Source organism: Rhinolophus sinicus, linkage group LG11 (assembly GCF_036562045.2).
Source record: "Rhinolophus sinicus isolate RSC01 linkage group LG11, ASM3656204v1, whole genome shotgun sequence".
NCBI classification, from domain to species: Eukaryota; Metazoa; Chordata; class Mammalia; order Chiroptera; family Rhinolophidae; genus Rhinolophus; species Rhinolophus sinicus.
The window spans coordinates 62,836,599-62,858,041 of record NC_133760.1 but is presented as its reverse complement, the minus strand read 5'-3'; the positions used below and the strand labels follow the sequence as shown (position 1 = coordinate 62,858,041).

Below are 21,443 nucleotides of genomic sequence, written 5' to 3'. Positions count from 1 at the left end.
ATTTTTGTGAGTGGAAAGGGGATATGGTGTTACATAAAAGTTAATATTTGGTTTTCTATTTTTCGACATGAGTATGCAGTTGAAGTGCTAGATGATGTTACCTTCTTTCAGATAAGGTTATTCTATCTTTAAATAGTTTGATAGAGTTGAGGACATTCCCTTTAGTTGAATTAGGGCTGAGGTTATTTGAAACTCATCTGCCATTTGGTCTGACGCCATCAACCTCCAGTTTGCCCCTCTTCCCAGATGAGCTCTCCAAGGGTCCTAACTGAAATTATATCTCAAGATACGGTCTTCTTTTTTTTTTCTCGCTTCCACTTTTCATCAAAGTGCAATTTACATACAGTAAAATGTACTATTTTTAGTGTATAGTTCTGCAAGTTTTGACAAATGCACAGTTGTGTGACTACCACCACAGTTAGATATGGAACGGCTCTATCAACTCCAAAATGCTTCTTCCTTCTTGAACCTGAAGGTTTGCCTCCTCAGGTCCATGAGACAGCTGAAATTTCTGCTTGTTTTTTTTTAATTCTCTTACATTCTCTTATCTTCTTTATCTTAAGGATTCAGCAAACACTTATCCAGGCCTCCCTTCTCTCCAGATATTGGTCCCTTACGTCTTGATTACTGCAGCAGCTCTCTGATGCCTTCAAATAGATTTTGGGGCTATTTGGGGGGGGAACTTTATCCAGATTTTCTAGTTGTTCTCAACGAGAACATTGGACTGCCATAAGCTGTTCCATTAAACGCAAACACCAAAGGCAGTCTACATACATTAAGCAGACTCATTAAGACCTTCCTCCAAAGCTGTTTTTCTTTGTATAGCTCTCAGAATGGTAAAAGAAATGTCAACGTTGGCAGCTATGATTACTCCAAGTGTTCAATCATAGAAAGAGCTTTGGAATCAAACAAATCTCAGTGCAATTCCAACTCTTATTTCTTAACTATGTGGTAGTGAATCTGAATCTGTTTCCTTTCTTTCAAATGGGGATAATAAAAACAAGTGGTCTTACAGTTTTCTTTTAAAGATTAAGTGAGGTAACAGATATCAAGTACCTTGCACCTAGTAGGCATTTAGTAAATTATAGATATTACTATGTAATATGTTATTATTTCTCTTAGAGCAATAAAATGCACTCGCCTCTTAGAAATGATGGAGCATGGGTGGAAGTAGGTGGTCCCTGAAAAGCAATCCCCTTCTCTGAGTACCCTGTTAGATGCTGGAAAGAACTAAGTCGATTGGACTTGTTTTATTCACAACCATAATAAGGTCATTCATTCACAGATACTGAGACATCCACAAAACTGTTTTTCCTTAAAAGACCATAGAATTATACACAAACCATCTGAGTTGGAGGAATCTTAAATATCTATTCCAAATGCTTCATGTTATATATGAAAGAATTGAGGGGCCAGGAGTGGTCAAATGACTCGGTGAAGGTCAATTCACTCATTGGTATTTATTTACATGACCCATATTCCCTAAGATCACATATTTCTTCCTTTCTAAAATACTCCTCACTCCCATGTTCAACTATACATGTAAAACAGAGACAATTCACAAGAGACAATTAGTCACGTTTTATTGTTACTGGCTCATTCTAAAGCCCATAGATCTATTTTTAAATATTTTAATTTCTATCCACACAAGTTATGTGACTTCCTGCCAAATAAGACTGAAATAGCTACTTAGCATTCCTTTCCCATTCCAAGGATATGTCCTGTAGCTTTTCATTCTTCTGTCCATTATTAAGAAATATTCTGCCTTATCCTCTAGTGCACAGAGAGAAGGCAGCTCACACAATCCCACAGAAAACAGTACTCTTTAAGTTTTCCAGTGAAAGGAGGTACGGGGGGGACCTGTGCCCTTCTGGGCACTGGATGCACAGGTGGCCATGTGTGACCTTGGCACTGTCCTCTATGAATAGGGACAGGTCATTAGACCCACTGCACCCCTCCTGATTTCCAGCAAAGGTTGCACTTTGAGGGTCATTGTTTGGTCAAGTCCCTTTGTTGAGTACATCTTTTAGCACACCTTTTAGTAGCATATTCTACTAAAGGACAAATACGCCTGAATCCCGTCTGGACCACACGACTTGCAAGAGTTTCATGCACACAGAGCACCCAGTCATTTCATCAAAGCCTCTACCTCGCACCAGGATTCTCAAGCGCTCCTCATGGAATGCTCTTTCCCTAGATCTTCACAAGGGTTGGTCATTTCTAGAAATGTATTTTCAGCCGAGCTGTCTGCTCTTCAGAGAGACCATCCCTCCTCATCCAGCCTCCAGTGGCCCTCTGTCACAGCATACTGTTTTATTTACTCACTAGAGCAAATGTGTGTTGTCTGTACCCACCAGAGTGTAAGCTTCATGAAGGCTGAGTCCTGGCTCCATCACAATGGGTCCCATTCTGGCTTAGAGTACTCACTCAGTGAATGAATGATGTGGGCATGTATCCCTGTAATACAACCATCAGGCTTATTTGTCCTTGTCGCTATAGTGACCTAAGGAGATGGATTAGAGCAGGACCTGGCACTACTACCCTACTACACACTTATTATTACCTCCATAATAAAAGCAGCGCATATTATAAAAGAGTCACGGGAGAATTTTTTTTAACACAAATATTAATGTTGAAATCAAGGGGTCCTAATGTGACCATATATAAGGTAAATTTTTTAATTGATTAAAACCAGGTTCTTCTTGTTGACTCTACAAAATCACTCATTTTTAAAAGTGATCCCTAATTCAACCTTTGCGGTAATTCCCTAGTATAATAAATTATCATTTGAGATCCTCTCCATCACCCAAACCCTTGGTATGTGTTTGAGAAATGGCATCTTTTTGTGAACATTTGTGAAGAATTTTAAAGTAGAATTTTAACCACTTTTTGCAAATATGCACTGGCAATGTTTTTCCATTTGTGTAATCTGGAAGGTGCGCGTTTCTGTTTCTTGTGCTACTGAATGGCTTTGGCTAGAGGCATCCTGAGGGTTTTAAGAAAATCACTATTCTTGGAGGACTAAAAACCTAATTGGAAGAGAAATTCCTCTTTTCCTTTTATTATGCCTTGATTCTCCCATAGCGAATGAATGCTTTCATATAAAACCCAAATTTCCCCACATGCTTCAGTATGATTCAATCAAAGAGACAATGAATTGCATCTGCCTATTTGACACTAGCTGGGAAGGAGACTATGGAAGGAAAACCCACTTAATTGTCTAACGCAGTCCAGCTCTCTGTCTCTCCCTTCCCCTCTTTCTTCATCTTGGTCTTTCCCTTTCTTACCATGTCCAGTCCAGATTCAGCCTTGCCTGCAGAAAATTCCAGTAACTGCCACTGGGCCAGTGCAGCCACAATCTGTGTCGGGGGCAGTGAATTAAAATCAATGGCTGAAAGGAATCATGAGTAATGGTTCACCCAGGCATTTATTTGAAGTTGCGATGTCACTGATGGTAGAGAAAGATCTTAAAACAAGGTGTGAGGGTTTTATCAACTTTCTGGCCCTTTGATCCTAAAACTGAAAATAAAAGGGAAAGTAGAGCTGAAGACAAGCTCTACTTTTAGTCATTTTGCCGTTCACTTTATGGTTTCTCTTAAAAGCCTTTCTATCTTTGCCTCACTAGCAAGAGAGTTTGTGGACTGAAAACAATTTGTTTTCCTCTGATAGCATTTTCTTCCTTTCCTTTTTTAAAAAATTCATTCCCAAATTTAAAAATAAAAATACAGAGGGAATTGGGAACAGGGATAAGTGAAACTAGACAAATAAATACTGACCCTGCCAGAGGGTTTGGGGAAGGTACTGTGAATTTTTTTCTCTGCAAATGTAAATGTCTCCAAGCATATTCCTTTACAATCGAGGCAAGTCACTCCTTGCTTTCTTCTAGTCTCCTATGCTTTCACTGAATCCTGAGGGTCAAGGTTGGGAGGTCATTGTGGGGTGGGTACTATAATCTACGTCAGCAGCCAAAAGTAGGGAACTTGTTTTCAGGTGCAAATTCCTGAGCACTTCTGTGGAGTATCCCATATGGTATTTAAAAATAAATAAATAAATAAAAAGCCAAAAACAAAAATGTCTCCCGAAGATTCTGATATACAGCCAGTCTGAGAACCCCCATTTTAGGGGGACAGTACACCATAAGAGCCATGAGGCCAAGTGTAACGGCTGTTTGCTCATTTTTGTATACCCATTCTGCTCCTGGCACATAGAGGCCACTCAATCCATATTTCTTTATAAATTTACTCATAAGAACACACTTTGTAATTTGTTCTCATCTAAATCCCATCGTCTAGTACTCTGCAAATCGCTTAGCAAGTGGTTGTTAATTGGGGGTGTGGGTGCAGAAAGGGAGCAGAGACTGCTTTGGGAAATCAATGAAAGCTAAAACACACAAAATTTGGCCTGCAGTTTCGGGGAATTCACAATCTTCCCTGAAACTCGTCCATGGGTTCTGTTTATTCATTCATTCACTATTCATTTCGTAATGCCCTACTGGGCTCTGGCAAGGGGTTAGGAACTATACGGAACCAAATTATGTGCCAGGTTTAGTCAAGCTTTCCAGCTAGATGATGGCTCACAGATTTTCTTGTACCCCTCTCCTCAGACTTATAGAAACGACCTCCAAAATTTGGCCCATAGTCGAAGAAAAGGAATTTAAGTGGGATTTAGAGCTCTTACCACTTTCTGACTTTGTAACCTACAAGTGTAATTGTATGTTTTATCATTCCAACTAGTTTTTTGGCTCCTTAACTCATGACCCACGTTTCCAGTATGCTTAGCAAGGTACTTCAGATGTATCGACAATACAGCAATCGCTTAGTGTGTGCATTTGGGATGAGTAGGAAGAGGTGGTAGATGCTGAAGGAAGAGAACTAAAGATAGTCTGAGTGATGCTCAGGAACAGGAAAGGCACCTGGTTTTGCTGCCTACCTTAGGAGGCGCTCAAAGTTCCCCGATGCCTAGTTTGCAAACCAACCTTTCTGAGATAGATACAAGCCAAAGATGACACAGTAGGCAGGTTTTTGTTTTGTTTTGATTTATGGGTTTTGTTCTTTACCTGTGAAACCTGAAATGAGAATCCAGGAACCCAGGACCAATTTCGAGCAGTGCCATTTCAAGCCAGTCCCTTAATCTCTGTGAGCTTCTGTTTTCTTCCAATGCAAAATGGCAGAGGGTAGGGATGGGGGAAAAGCAAGGTATGCTCTTAAGGTCGGCGTGAGACCCATTATTCTACTAAACGAAAGGCAAACATTAAAAGCCCAAAGTTGCATTTCCCTTAGTCATTAGTGGCCCTTGTTTGTATCATATTGGGACAGGTTTAGGGGTGTGATGGTGATTTACTGTCACAGTTACTATTTCTTTGGTCCTTCTAATGTTAAAGATGTATTGCTATGTTTCAAGTGAAAGAGAGTTAACCCTAGATTATCGACTACTACATTTCTATAATTATTTATAATGCTCCAGAGCCTCATCTTCCACAACTGGTCAAGTTCCCCACCACCAACAGCAGAAGACTTTGGGCAAAGTGAAGGGTCTTTGAAAGTCAGAAGCTTAAAAGGTTTAAGGGTTGAGTTTAGAGAAGGGGTGTCCTTGGCTGTGTTCTAAGACCTTTGACTTTGACTATTGGCATGTGTACTACTCCCTGTTTTATATTAACTATGCCACCTTTTCTACCCCATTATTTAGAATAATTCAGGGGTTGACTCCGTAATAATTTCTTGATTTTCTTTAAAATGCAAATGCACAATATCTATTTATATCTATGCCTTATTTCCCCTTTAAGGTCCTAACTAACCGTAGTACCTGAGGAAGAAATGCTATTTTAAAATACATAGTCTACATAAACAATAATTCTTTCCACTTAATTATGTTTCCATCTTCCTTTTATTCCAGGTATCATTAAAACATTCCAGTATCATCCAATCGAATTCCATAGGGATTGGTGATCAACCGGAAGTCTTCAACGTGGATATCTGATTGCTTCCCTGTGAGTAGAGGTTAATGTGATTTGGCGGGGAGGGGATTCTGCTCCTAGCATTATATAACCTATCTGCCTGATTTTCTAAATCCTTGCACTAAAAGATGCATTGTGAGAAACCAAGCTTTCTGCTATGCTGTTCATAGTTTACTTACCAGGCAATTAATCTATCAATGTTGGAAGGAGTTGTTTTGTAATCTGATTTTTTTGCTTTGTTTTTTGAAATTTGTTCCTTCCTATGCAATATCTTAAGCAAAACAGTCCCCACACAATGATGAAGGCCTCACTTCCTGCAAAGTATGCTGATGACTTGAGGAAAGAAGGAGATGAGTCAGTCTTCCAGCGGGAATAAGCTCCCCTTTGCACACACACACTGGTGATTTTGCTATAGCAAACGACCACTGACTGAGTGGCTGACACAACAGAGGTTTATTTTCTCAGAGTTCTGGAGGCTACAAGTCCAAGATCAAGGTGCCGGCAGGCTTGGTTTCTTCTGAGGCTTCTCTCCTCAACATACAGATAGCTGTCTTCTCCCTGTGTCTTCACCTGACTATCTCCCTGCATGTGTGTCTTCTCTCCCTCCGTCCATTCCTCCCTCCAGATTTTCTCTTCTTATAAGGACACCAGTCATAACAGGCGAGGGTCCACCCTAATGACCTTATTTTAAAAACCTGATCTCCAAATACAGTCACATTCTGAAGTACTGGGGATTGGGACTTCAATATATGGATTTGGGGGAAACACAATTCAGTCCATAGCACCTCATCAGCATTTTTTCCTCTAATATGCTGATTTTTAGTTTATTGCATATGGGCTTCCTTCTAATTCTCCTCTCCTGGATTCCCTTCGCATTTATATCTCTCTCAGAGCATTTGGTTTTTCTATAATTTGTTATAGTCTTTTGTGTACAGCTCTCATTTCCGTATGACATTACATAATTTTTGAAATTGAAGAGTGTGCCTTTTACATCTCTTAGGGCCACTAGAGGAGGTTTAGTATATGGTAGACAGTTAATAGTATTTATTAAATGATTGAATGAATGAATGAATGAATGAATGAATTAGATGCAGCCTCTGAACCTGCAATTTATTTTTTTAAGACTATCTCCAACTGATGATTAGGGGTGCTTTTTCTTCACTTTCCACCTGCTGTCCCCCACAATAGGTGGAAATAAGTCAAGGCTGGAGAGGGGCTGAAAAAACAAACTATGATTGGCTGATCACAGGAGAGTGAACATCTCTCCGCAAAGAAGTAGGAGACAGTGAGTAGCATGTACTTGCCCCAGATAAGGTCACTCTTCCTTGAGAACACTGGGAACCAAGAGGGAAGGACAGCGAGTCCTGATGGAGGCTTATTGAGTTTGAGAGCCTGTGGGACAGCCAAGGGCATGTGTCTAGAAGGCAAGGGATACGCAGGGGATATGAAGTTCAAGAGAGAACTAGAAATAGAGATGTCCACAGTCACAACCTACATGTAGGAGTTCAAACCAGGACAGTGCATGAGGCCACCCAGCAAGATTGTGTGGAAGGAAAGAAGCAGTGGTTTAAAAAATGCCACCAAAAGTTGTGTGTAGAAAGTTTTCCTGATAAGTAACAGGAGGGGTCCCTCCTGAGAGGGAGAAATCTATATGCTGCTTCTAATGAGGGTTTGTAAGAACATGCATGTTAGGTAATGTGTATGCCCCTGTCTATCTATTTCTCTCTGCTCTCCTTTCTCTGGTCCTATTTTATTCCTTCTGTGTCTTCTCTTTGGTGGCTTATGCCCCAAACCATTCCAGTGGGGCTTTCCCTACCCAGCTTTGCTCCCCTCTAGCTCACTCCACCCATGAGCACGTGTTTCACTCCTCCAGCTGCCTGTCCAGCGATCTCATACATCAATACTTTCCTTTGGGACCATCTTCTTTATCGGCCAATCAGAGCTGTCCGACAGTAGGAGAGGGATGGGATTAGACTCCTTAATGTCCAGAGAGACAGAGACAGGTCCCTTCTGGGGGTTGGATGCCATGGAACATCGTCTCGTCTAGACAGAAAAGGGCCCAATTGGGAGGAATGTACCTCTTTTGCAGCCTAAACTCCCTTCATGGCCCCCCCTGCTGGTCTCCCCACACCACCTGTGCCCTAGAGGAAGTTTGGGAAACATTTTAGGGACTCATGGCCAGGCCAGAACGGTGGAGGGTGGATGGGCCATGGGTCATGAGCACCATTCAAGCTTCTCTCTGGGCGCCGCCATCAAATGTCATTTCTAATGGAGCCACGTTTACCCCAGTGCTTAATTTCCCTAATTTTTCCTGCTGACGGTGATACAAGTAAAAGGAGTAAAGGTGTTCCTTTGTTCCTTTTTGTTTTCTAAAGTATTATTTCCTTTCCTTTAATTTCTCTCCTTGCTTTTCTGTCTTTTTCTCTCCCTTACATCTTTTCTTTAGCAGAAACCCTTGATTGTTCTTTGCATTGTCTGATTATTAACAAAAAAGGCTATCAGAGGTCTGGAAGCTTCCTCCTTCTCTGCATACCCCGTCCATTTTTTTAAATGAACTTTGAGATATCAGCTTTCTTCAAGTACCTTCTTCTACACTTTCTTCCTGGTGTTCTTTGAGTAGCCAGGAAAAAGATGCCAATTTTCTCGTAGCTACCCAAAATGTCAATGACACCCGAGTCAGTGATTTTTACGCAAATTGTTATTTACCTAAAAGGAGAAAGGAGAAATTTTGAAGTCAAGAGAAAACAGCTCTACAATCTATGAATGGCCTACGTGGAGTGTTCCAAATGAATGGTGGCCAGTGGCCAGCATAGGTGCCTCCTGACTGTGTTTCATTAATTTCAAGCAGCTAAAAGGACTTGGAGAGAAAGATAATTTTCCTATGAACATGTAAAAGAAGTGCTTTGCGTTGTGGGCAGGCTTCGCCCTTGTTTTAGAACACCATAAATGGGAGATTTTATAACCTCTATGGGCCAATATTTTGAGAGTCACTGGAAGCTCCAGATGGAGTGGAAAGAGAAGGGTTTTTTCTTCCTTTTTCCTTGAGTTTTGCTGAACAAGCCTCCCTGGATACTCTTGACAAAGTGTTCAGTCTCCTGTTTAGTTCAAGTGTGCCCACACTCGTAACAGCAGGATCTGAACGGGTCTTTCTCATACGAGAAACCTTTCCTGCAGATTTCTGGTTGTGGCTTTGGAACAGGGGTGTCTAAACTTTTTTCAACGTTTTTCACCAAGGGCCATATGCAGTAAAATACACAAACAGCCGGGCCACTCACTCGAGGTGAAACACGTATTGCCTCACCTGGTTTATTTAAGTAAACTAAATGTATTTTTGGAATTTGCTGCAGGTCAATTAACAATGGATTGCGGACTGCAATTGGCCTGCGGGCCGCAGTTTGGACACCCCTGCTTTAGAACGAGGCTCCTTGGTGAGAAGGTCGTGAATCCTCTCCCTTCCCTAAAAGTCACACCCTAGGTAGACTGCTTTCAGGTCCTTGTATTAAGGAGGAAAATACCCAATGAGCTCATGTTTGGTTAGGGTTTGAGAGGACATGAGGAATACAGATTCCCATGGCCTTCCCAACCTTCTGGAAACCTTCATGATAAGGAGGAAAAGAGGACATTCCAGCATCTCCATGTGCAAGTTTTTAAACTTTGGCCAAATTATGGAGTTTTCTTGGCCAGGGAATTGCACCTGGCCTTAAGAGGCACCTCCGTGGAAGCACACGTCCCTGCCTAGCACGGCTGTTGATGGGAAGAGGTTGTGTGAGGGTGGACAAACTGAGATGGGAGCACAGATAGCAGGGAGAGAAACAGACAGCGGTGCCAGGAGTTCCTGTCTAGAACTTTCCGCCTTTCGTTCCAATAAGCACGAGTTTGTATGCTATAAAGAGAAAAAGAATAATTGTGCAATTTAGCTTTCAACCAAAACTACCAAAAGCGTCACCTGAGGTTTCAGCTGTGATGGGATTTGTACAGTTGTAGGACAGAGATTCAGATGCTTCCAGACTCTGCTTTGGGGTGTTCAGCAGAGCAACGTTGTGAACATCTTGCACTATTCCATGCAACAGTCCTCTGGTAGGATTAAGTAGAACAAGCACTGAATCCGAGGGCAAAAAAAAAAAAACACCAAAAAACCCGAAACATTTTCCTTCGTCCTATTCTCTGTATCCCAGGTCCAACTTAATGTCAAATTAAATCTAGATTTTTTTATTTTTTTTTAAATTGACTTTTACTAGAGGAGAAGGCAGAGCTTCATTCCTTGACACAGATATTTTAGGACAAACTTATTACTTAGTAATTTTTTCTCCTTTTTTGCTAACTCAAAACAAAATGTCTATCATTCTCTCTAACACCAGCCTTTAAGAGCTGGAGACAAATGGAGTCTGAACATTCACGCCAGTGTGGTACAAATGAGCTGTGATTTCAGGATGCTGGCTGTTTGTCTGACAGGGGAAAAGAGCGGTTGACTAGTTTAATATTCTTGGCTTGAAAACACTTTGTTCAAGAAGGATGGAGAAGGCCAACATTAATATTGAGTCCTGTTATTTAATGACCAAAAACGATATACCGTGGAATGGAGCATCCTGAGTTTGGGGAAAAGTGTGTTGATCACATCCACAGGAGCAGAGGGGGAGTGAATACAAACATGGGGGGGCGTGGGGGGCCGGAAGGAAGAAGCAGGAGCACTTCTAAAACCGTTTTCCTCTCAGTTCTTCAAAGAATTCCGCCCATAAGTGTATTACACCCACAACTGTGAATTTGATTCCATCACAGACTTAAAAATTTCTAAACATAAAGACATTTGTTATAATGCGAGACTCTGGGGACCTATCTAGCGGCCTCCCCCAGATTGCTGGCTAATGGTTTAGAAATGAAAGATGCAGTTGTAAGTCAGGGTCGTTGGGGAAGCTTCTGACCACTGTTAGCACCATCTGTCTTTTTCTTGTTCGTCAGACATACATATTCAGTCACTCATTAATTTACTCATTCTGCAGCTATATATTGAATTGGACCTTCTCCATCCCAGGTGCTATGTTAGGTCGGGGCTATATTAGCAATTCTACCGTTCGCGCTCTCCTGTGAAATGGACTCTTTTTATTCAATGTAATGGAAAATTTCGTGAATCCAATAATGTGTCCGTTGACGTAAATTGTGATTTCTGATACTTTTATTTGGTTTTCATTGGCCTCATCTTGGCAAAGCGTCTTACTATTTTAAATTTCTCTGCTCTCTCATCCACCTATCACACTTAATTATGCGGTTTACAGGCAAAACACTGCCATGTACTGGCTGTATCTATAATTCTACTTTTCTGAAAACCGCTTTGAAGAAGGAGGCACACTTGCCCCCAATATTATGTTTCCTAAATTCTGGTTTTCATGAAGCATTTTTTTTTTTAACGGGGATATAATTGTAGTTTTGAAGACATTGAAAATTAAGAGCAAAGGAAGGGTGCTGTTTGTGGAATGCTCATAAGAATCAAAGGTGAGAGACCCAAAGTTGATTTGCCATGAAACCAATGGAGTTTAACTTGTAAGCCCTCTCTCCCTTGGACAGGCCCCTGTCACAACCCCTCCTGCTGAATTTTTTACGTTTACTGTTGTATTTTCTTTCTTAAGGCCTCCCAAATAACCTCCAGTTCCCACAGAACCGAGATCTGCCCTGAGACTGACACAAACAGATAAACTTAGATGATTCAACTTCATGCCGAAAGCGAATTAAATGAGTAAAACCAAGAAATGGCCAAACTGTGAAGTGTTGTCATTTATTCTTTTTTTGAGGCTTTAGAATGAATTTAGCCTATCTTCTTAAGTGAACGCCACTTGAATGAAATAATAAATCAGTTTGCCAAAGCAGAAGTGGACAAAACAGGTGATTCAGTTTTAATTCATTAATAAACAACAAATAGGAACTTATCCTAACATGGACCAGGAAATGGCTCTACTAAGGGACCCTTGTGAAAGAGTGGATCCTTCCTGGCAATCACACAGTCATTTCATCACTGAGGTCCTTGCCACAACCTACCTTGTATTATCTATCCACTTAGGTCTTGTGAGATAGAGCACAGAGCTGTGATTAAAAGCACAGACTCGGGCCAGGCTGCCTGTATGTAAGTCCCAACTCTACCATTTACTAGCTCTGTGACCTCGAGCGAATATCTCACCTTTTCTGGGCCTCAGTCTTTTTATCTATAAAATGGGAACAATGAGGATTGTTGTAAAGATTTCAAATGATAGTCATAAAGTTCTTAGAAGTGGGCTTGGTAAATAGCCAGTGCTACATCACCGTTGGATAAATAAATAAACATTTCCATCTGGACTGTAACCCAGCCTATATGTTCACTTGTGGTTTTCCCCTTGCACCCCTGCGGAGTGCCAGGCCTGGCCTGGGGTCAGCCACCAGTGAAGGACTCTATAGATCAGGGGTCATAAACCTGCAACCTCAGGCCCACACGGACCTGCAAATGTGCTTCCTTCGCACGGATTTTTATTTTATTTTTTTATTTGAGTATTCTTAGGGATACGCGCATTCTCCATTTCCCCATAGGCCACTACTCCCCAAATATTGACTCCTTTGGTCCTTCAAAGCATGTGCGTTTGTCATTCCTGGTATAAAGGAGCGAACACATAACTTGTGAACACTCATACAGTGGTGGCTTATAGAGCAGGGGTAGGGAGGCGGGGCCAGTGAGGAGGTACAAGGTGAGCCACTGTCACTCCCTGAGGCCCTTCCCATCCTTGCTTACACACTAAGACTCATGGAAGGGACATCGAAACTAGACACGCTGAGTAAGTACCTGCTTGAAGCAGAGGTGTGTGCTACCTAATGTCAGAAGTTCATTTCCGTTATGGACTGAGTTGACCGAGGCTGTCGAAGTGATAAGCTGAGTCATACTGGGGTCAGGAACAACTCAGGGACTTAAACAAAAAAGGTTTTTCACTCATGCTTTCTTTCTAACCCTGAGTAGGCAAGGGTCTCTGGTCCATATCATAGTCAGCTACTATTTGGAAATATTGCTGGTTGCCGTCATGGAGAGAAAAGAAATCTCCGAAGGGTCTCGCATCCACAATTAAATGGCCTGCCCCCGAAGTGGTATGACACTTCTGTTCACAACTCATTGGCCAGGACTAGTCGTTTGGTCCCAGCCGGCTGCAAGCAGGCCAGCAAGTACAGTTCTACAATGTGCCCAGAACAAAACAGGGACAGAGGCCAAACGGCACTAGTGGTCATAGTTTTCGTAAGTTCAACTCAGCAAATGCTTCCATGCATCTACAAAGGCGTAACACTATGAGGTGATATTAAAGGAGCTCTGGGCCCTGACTTATGCAGGAGCACATTAGACTTATGCAGGAGAACTTCTAAAGCATTTGAATAGCCAAGCCCTAGAGTGTCGACCACCAAAAAGAACAGTGCTAACAATGCTGCAGAAATTGAAAGAGAGGATGGTTCTGGAATAAAGATAGGACTGAATTAGAGTCTAGAAACGCGTACGGGATTTGCAGACTGAGTGGAAGGCACTTGAAGCTACAGCAGAGAGGAAGCAGGGACAGAAACCCAGGGGCAGAAATGAGGACGAGGTTACTGCCGGACTAAGGAGTTGTCTGGCTGTGAGTTGTTTGCATGTGATGGTGGGGTACGGAGAGGGACCAGGTGACGGGTAGAGTGGAGCCATTCCATGGAGGGCTTCTGAGGTCGACAAAGAAACAGATGGTGGCATGTGGGAGACGATCGCTCATCCCCACTAACTCCCTCTAAAACCAAGGCACCTAAACCTCCCTCCCGATCACCAGTCCTTACCTGCTTATTCCCCCAACCAAGATCCCAGATGCTCAACAGTGTTGCAGACACACAAGGCAGGCACGGAGTGGAGACAGTAGTGAAGCTTGGGTTGCTCCTATTTCCAGTTTCAGGCATCTTTGATTGCTCCTCCTGCTAGCAAAGCATAGTCAAGTTCAAGTGAAATAGCCTGTCGTTGCTGGGGTCAGTTCAGCCTTTTGGCTGTGTAACATCTGTTTTTGAAATTCAGCCGAGACCCTGACTTAAATCTGTTTAACTTAAAAAGCAGCAAGAGAACATCTTGTTTTCATGAATGTCCAGAGGCTGTGTGTCAACAAATAAAAGGTCTGTTTGTGGTATTCAAAGTGGAAAAGCTGGTCGTGAGATGTTCTGCCACTGGGGTAGATTTATTATGAACTGTTGGTTTTCTTGGAATCATGAACCAAAGTTTGAAAAACCCATGGACCAGCTTCATTTTCATCAGCAAATTTGTTTGACGGTGCGTGAGAAACACGCTTTTCTTGTCAGAAGGTCACTGGGCTAGATCGTTTCTAGAAAGATGCCCCCATTTGTGCCTCCTACGTGAACTTCATGTGTTCAGTGGGTTCTCTGTGTCTGAATACATTTCAGCAGACAGCATCCAATGGATCATTATGTTGATATTACTCACACAGGGTCTGAGGTGGGAAAGAAAGGGCGAGAATAGTGTGCCATCCCTCAAACCTGACTAGCTATTTCACGCCTCACCTACTTCTTTAGGAGAGAGAAGTGGAGAAGAGTGTGATTTATCAGCATCTAGAAGAGTGCGTAGACACATAATAGATGTCGATACATATTTGTGTAATGAATACCAACTCTGGTCTTATAAATTCATATTCCCTTTATGAATGCATGTCTGTATGTGTGTGAATGTCATTCCTTTTTTAAAAAAGTTAGTAGGTCCTATGTCTTAGTCTAGCAGGGTAATTATATTCACAACTTCTAGGCCATACTGCACAAGGTGGTTATTATGTGAATGATACTTTAAAATATTTGTTAAATATTTTTATTGACATTTTCATTGTGAAAACATCAGAGGTGCAAAAAAAAAAAAAAAACCACACACACATGACTTGTATTCATCTGTGGTTATTGGTATATATTGAGTATTACAATTTTAATACAATTTTTTCCTTTCTTAAAATGTGAATACATTTTTTTGGCACCCTCTATATATGAATTTAAACACAATGAACAAGGCAAGAGGGCTCATAATGAAGTTGAACAGGCAGGGTCTTTTGTCTGATGATACGTACACATTCATTTGACCATGCACTCTACTGAAGGTCATGGCATGATGGGTTAGTCTATCCATCTGTATCTTCCCAACTTAGAGTTGTCAGACCAGACCACATCTGCCATTATAACTGGCCAAGATTAATGTCACAGCACATGGCAATCGTTTAGGATTTTTTCTCTCTCAGATAGTTGACTCATTCCTTATGGGACTAAATCTATGACTTTAGCCTTATTGGCAATAAAATTTGGCCCACCAAGCTACCTGGGAAAGACAGTACAAGGATCTATTGTCAGATAGAAGACGTTTGGGATGCCCATTGGGCATATGGCTTAATCTGCACATCTATTTGTCTAGCGGGCACTGTAGACCTTTCTGATTGTCAAGCAAATTACGAACACTTCCCCTTGAGTGGGAACAAACTGGATTCACTGGCTTCATTTCGCTTGGCTGCATGTGTAAACAGGGTTGAAATGGGAATGATTTTTTTGAGTTCGAAAAGATCTCAAGAGAAATGCTCATGCGTTTACACGAGGTGCAATTCCACAATAGCTTCTTGCTTTGTATACTTGAAAACATTCCCAAAGAAACAAAATTGGATGCAGAAAAATAATGGGAGGAAAGAAAAATAATACTCTGAATTCTGAACAATTCTACTTTAATAGGTTGATCTGTCTGCCAGCTGGCCACAGTGTTGACTACTTGTAATATATACTTTTGGTAGGCCACATGTAGTTCTTGGAACTGTGTATATTAGACTGCAGAAACTTAATTATTCTAAAATTGGCAGGACTTAACTTTGGTTACTTAATACAAAATTGCTTAGTCATCTTTATACATAGTGTGGACAGCATTGTTTAAATGTGAAAAAGTGGGAAATGCAAATATGCTCCAAAGAGATTTTAGGTCAGGTAGAAAAATCAAGAAGGTGACTTTTTTTTCAAGACACTTAGCAGGTGGTTGCCATATGTTTTCATTTGACAAGCTAGGTGACTGTTGAATGAAAGTCCTTGACTACAAGTATTTTTCAGTTTTCTTTGTAGATTTTGTGAGAAGTAAAAAGCTGCTGCAGCATCTTCTTAAATTGTATCCTAATCCTAGATTTTTCCAAGTACAGGTTTTCCAGCAAGAGCGTGAGGAACTCTAGCATCAGCTGTCAGTACAGCTTTCTCTTTCTCGGAAACAAACAAGGATGTCATTTCAAGCTGGTTGTCACAAAGGTCCTCTTTTTGTGTCTTTTGATTTGAATATATATCTTACCATACTTGAACTACTGCCTTCCAAATACAATGCAGATTTATAGAGATTTGGCAAGAAAGTGGGCAGGCAAAATGAGTATCTTCCGTGTATATTAGAGTCTGAAGTAGAGCCGGAGGTCTCCAGTTTTTCCAGGAATGCCCATGGCAACCTCATACTCTTCCTGTGACCTGGGCCGGGGGTCCTAAGAGAGATGGTGAGAAAAGATAAAAGTCCCGTAGCCAATGGGTAGTGACATCAGGCCTGAGAAGGGTAGGTTCCCAAGCAAACATCCAGAACGGGGCCTTATGTTTCTAATTACCGTGCATGGTTAGAGAGCAAAATCAGGCAACACTTCTTTTTAGACTGATGGAAGCATTTAAATCAGCTCTGAATGTCAGTATTTTCTAATTATGATGGAGGAGTGGCAAGGAATCTCCAAAGGCCTTGGAAATTTGGAGAGTTTCAGCTCAACCCTGATTCTCTTCTTTTCTTATTCATCATATGTCTGCTTTGTCTTTCTTGCTCTTTGAACATCCCAGAAAAAACATATTTCCCCACTTACTAATGCCTAATACCCCTCTTCCTGAAACCAGAATGTGTTTCTAAGACAAGGTTCTTTTCCACTAAAGGAAAACAATAACTAAAAATCACTATATAAAATGGAGCTCGACAGTGAACCACCACCATCCCCAAGTTTACTAAGAGCTCAACTGCAGACATGGCATTTTGATAACGTCTTAACCAAGTTTGTCTGTTTACCAATTACATCCATTGAATTAGGAATGCCCTGAAATCCATTCCAATTCAATAAGTGTGAACCTATTGCTCACTATAAGATGCAGTAGTGGGTTCAGGGATTATTGGCGGGATCTTTGAGGGATTTCAATCTTCTAGAAAAGACAGATGTGTCCTTAGTAATTAAAATACAAGCTACAGACCACCTGCCCCAATACAAATATAATGTGGGTATCAGTACAAAGTCATGTCAGTGCGTAAGTGGTTCGGAGATGCTACGGTCTTGTACTAGTCTTAAGCCTGTACTGTGTGAGCCATTGCTAACGTGAAGAAAAGTCCAGACATCCCCAAACTAACAAGTGGCTGAAACTACCATCTAAATGATTCCTATGAAAGGAAAGAGGAAGAAGTCTATGCACTTTTCAATTTATTATTTCACTGCTGTGGAGATTTGCATGTTTCAATTATGCATCTATTATGTCCAAGAGGCATAATGGATAACGTCCCTTGGTTTGGTTTCAAACCTTTTCATCTGAGATTATCACCTCCTAGAAGATAGTCTCTAATTGGCTTCATAATTCCAGGGCACAATAAATGCACTTGATGATCACGATGAATAGAAATTGAAAAAAAGTCACTGGGAATAAGTCCCTAGTCAATGATAGCAAGTCTTTCATGGACAAAAATGTTGCCTTTTACAAAGTACCTCTGGGACATACCTTTGAATTGTTTCCAACAGTGTACATGGATTTGCCTCCTGCCATCTAAATTCTCTCACCTTGTATTAACAAGATAGCTGGCGAAAGAGCAGGATCTAGCTTTCGATCACCAACTAAACTGGAAGTGCTAGTTGAAAACGCAATCACAAAGAGCAGGGTTGCTGATATTTTTATAGCTGAGTGGACCAGAAAGGCCAGAGGATCGTGCACAAGTAAAACTACTATTATGTAAAATATGATGATCTCTGTGCCATGTTTATCATTGATAAAGACCTGGGCCTCTGATCTTTTCTTCCAAATAAACCACTCTTAGGCCTTGTTATGCAATTTGAAGTGTGCTCCCTCTTCAGACAGGGTCTCAGCTTATTTTGCACTTGCTGAACATTTCACTTTCTCAGTAGCAAGTGCCCAGTCCCAGCGAGACTGGCCGACCCAAAAGACCCTCCGCGGACAACAGAGAGGTGACTAATGAGGGAGCTACAAGAACACGCCCATGCTTTGAGATGCTGACCTGTACCACACCTCACATTTTTTCCCATCTTTTCTATGAGATTGTAAGGTCTTTGAAGACAGATACCGTGTCTTACACACCTTCATGTCTCTGAACTACGTAACATTACTTCACCTTGAACGATCATTTTGTATCAGGAGTTAGAAGGCCTTATAGCAGGGCTGTCCAACAGAACTTTCTGCGATGATGTAGATGCTCTCTGTACTGTTTTCTATGGAAGCTAGTAGACACATGTGAGTACAGAGCACTTGAAATGGGCTAATGAAGCTCAGGAACTGAATTTCTCATTTTATTTCATTTCAATCAATTTGAATTGAAATTGCCTCGTGAGACTAATGGCTATCGAAGAGAAAGCACAGCCTTCGGATCTTAAAAATATCTTTCACGACAGCCCTAAACAGACGGCCATTTCTTCTCTACCTGACTGTTTCCAATAATAATAGTTCACACTTTCTCAGCAGCCCAACCCATTGTCAGATCATTCTGTTGGGGCCAGGACCTGAACCTCACCATATCAAAACTATCCTCTGTTATCAGGCATACATTTAGAAAGCACATTATTCCTTTTTCTCTTCTTCTTTTTTTTAATAAAGCTATGCATTTTTTTCCCTCACACGTACACATTAGTGAAAAATTTCCTTTTTGCCTTAGGGTTCACAGCTATACCTTTCCTCTAGGGGCCAAGAGAACAGCAGTGGCCACATGCCTGTTCTGATTTGGTATTAACCTGGGTTTTTCAGTCTAATTCTCCTCAAGTTTGCCAAGGAAAGGTATTGTTAACGCTTGCAAAGGGCTCAGAAGGAATTGTGTTCCAAATGTTCACGTCTCCTCCCTCTTCTAGGAAAACCTTCCAGATTGGTTTAGAGGTGTGTAAGTCTAAGTACCAATCCTGGTTTTCCACCGATTGGCTGTGGTTAAGGAGGTAATTCCAAAGTTCTGTGTGTCTCAGTCTGCTTTCTTTAGATGGAGATAAATCTACTTTTCTTATTTGGGAGGATCAAACAGTGATCAACATAGAGTTTTGAGCAATATAAAAGTGCTCCAAATAAGGGGGTAGTATTTGTGATAACATCTTAAGATGCGACTAAAATTCTTAAATGTGTTGTCTTCCCAAGTGTTGAAGTCAATATACAGAGGGTGCCAAAAAAGTGTATACACATTTTAAGAAAAGAAAACTGTATTAAAATTGTAACACTCAATATATACTGATAACAAAAGATGAATACAAGTCACGTTTGACTTCTGCAATTACAAGACGTGTTCCAAGTGGTTACCATCAGTGTCCAGACACTTTTGATTACAGCGAACTACTGCTTGAGCAACGTTGACCCAGGTGTCCACTTGTATACATTTTTTTTGGCACCTCTGGTATATAAACACCATCATTTCACAAATCTAAAATGCCCTAACATGTCCATTGCTCCTAAGGTAGAAGAGAGAGCACGACATTGGTTTTAGTGCCATGAAAGCTGTCAGTTCCCCTGTTTTGCAAATGGAGAAATACAAACAGAGACAAAATAATGATAAAAGACTAAGCAGGGAAGGAGAGAAAAAAGAGGACATACCCTGTTAGCTCTTAGTAGTGTTCTTAGCTTGGCGTCCTGGATTCCACTGATAAGAGAAAAGAAACAACTTGAGAAGGCAGAGTTCCTCAGATTGATGCCATTCACTCTTATTTCTACATTGCTGGTCTTGACAAATGTGCCTTGACGATTGCATGTCTTTTTTTAAGTAGCACAGATTTTTGGAACAAGATGATGAAGGTTGAGCTAAAGTTAAGTTCAGGCTGTATGTTAAAATCCATGTGTTTATTTGGTTTTTGAGTCCCAAATGAACCATTCAGTTCAGAAAAGAGCAAAACAGGTTGATAAATTGATTTTTTTTTTAAAGGACAAAAGTTCATTTTCTACAGTCAGAAAGAAAACACTACCAGATTTACTGTGTAACTACTGTGGTGTGGGTTTATATACTTTTGAGATTCATATATAGTCTATTACAAAGGTCTTTAATTCTCTTTGTAAACACTGATCAGTCCGTAAAATACAGAGACGAGTCAGCTTGAATTACATCTTCCAAAAGCAGAATGGTAAAATCTAGAGTAAAAATCCCATGGTTTGAATCAGCTGCAATTCCTGAGTGCCTACTATGTCCCAATAGTGAAGAGATTTTTTTAGAAGACGATTCATAAGTGGCCTTAAGAACAAAGGCATGTGGGAAACAAAATATTAGTAAATATTTAAATACTAGTTAGAACAAATGATGAGCTGTGGCAAGTCAGTACATTATTAATTACCAAATGAATGATAGATGTTCAAGGAGGGAGATATACTTCCAAGCTAGAGCCCTCAGGAAAGACAATCATGAAGAGAATGAAATTTGAGCCAGAAATTCATGACCTAATAGAATATGGACCGTGAAGATACTAGGGAACGTGTTCCAATGGATGGAATGGTATTAATAAAAGTGCCAAAGTACAAAATTATATGACACATTTGAGAGGCAGTAAAATATTTTTATCTAGGATGCCATGGGAGGATGATCTTCTTAAAAGCAGGTTAACTCTTTCTTTCTTTCTTTTTCTTTTTCTTTTTCTTTTTCTTTTTCTTTTTCTTTTTCTTTTTCTTTTTCTTTTTCTTTTTCTTTTTAATTGGGGAGTATTGGGGAACAGTGTGTTTTTCCAGGATCCATCAGCTCCAAGACAAGTCATTGTTTTCAAACTAGTTGTGGAGGGCGCAGCTCACTGGCCCATGTGGGAATCAAACCGGTGACCTTGGTGTTATGAGCGCTGCGCTCTAACCAACTGAGCCAACCAGTCACCCCAGGTTAATGCTTTCTAAATCAGGAATTTAGAAGACAGTGCATTTAGATATCAAAACATTTATACCTGGAGAGGAGGAGACATGGATGTGTCATGGGTAATGCATCCATCTTTGCTGGAGCAGGTATAGGACCATAATATCACACGGAGTAGAATAAAGCCGTGGACATCATCTTGTCCAACCATCTCATTTAACAGAGAAGAAAAGCTCAGCGAGGGGCAGTCCAGATCTCCTAAGTCTGAATCCAGGTCACTGTTTGCCAAGGATTGGTAGAGCAGGGCAGTTGAAGGATTGAGGTGAGTAAAGATAATTTGAAGAGCAGAGGTGGGGAATCTGCTGGAGTATGATACACCCAGGAATCACCCAATATGTGTAGGATAAAGAGAATCATGACTTGAATTACACTGATGAC

At 40.9% G+C, this 21,443-nt stretch overlaps 1 protein-coding gene across 6 annotated transcripts in view; it reads left to right on the top strand.

Annotated features, from left to right (window-relative positions):
* The window catches only part of CALD1 (caldesmon 1), a 194,696-nt gene that overhangs the window by 76,201 nt on the left and 97,052 nt on the right, over positions 1-21,443 (top strand). For all 6 annotated transcript variants that reach the window (XM_074315350.1, XM_019750901.2, XM_019750894.2 and 3 more), the window contains exon 2: positions 5,893-5,986. The gene's annotated coding sequence lies outside the window, so the exon portion shown is untranslated. The remainder of the gene's footprint in view (positions 1-5,892; positions 5,987-21,443) is intronic.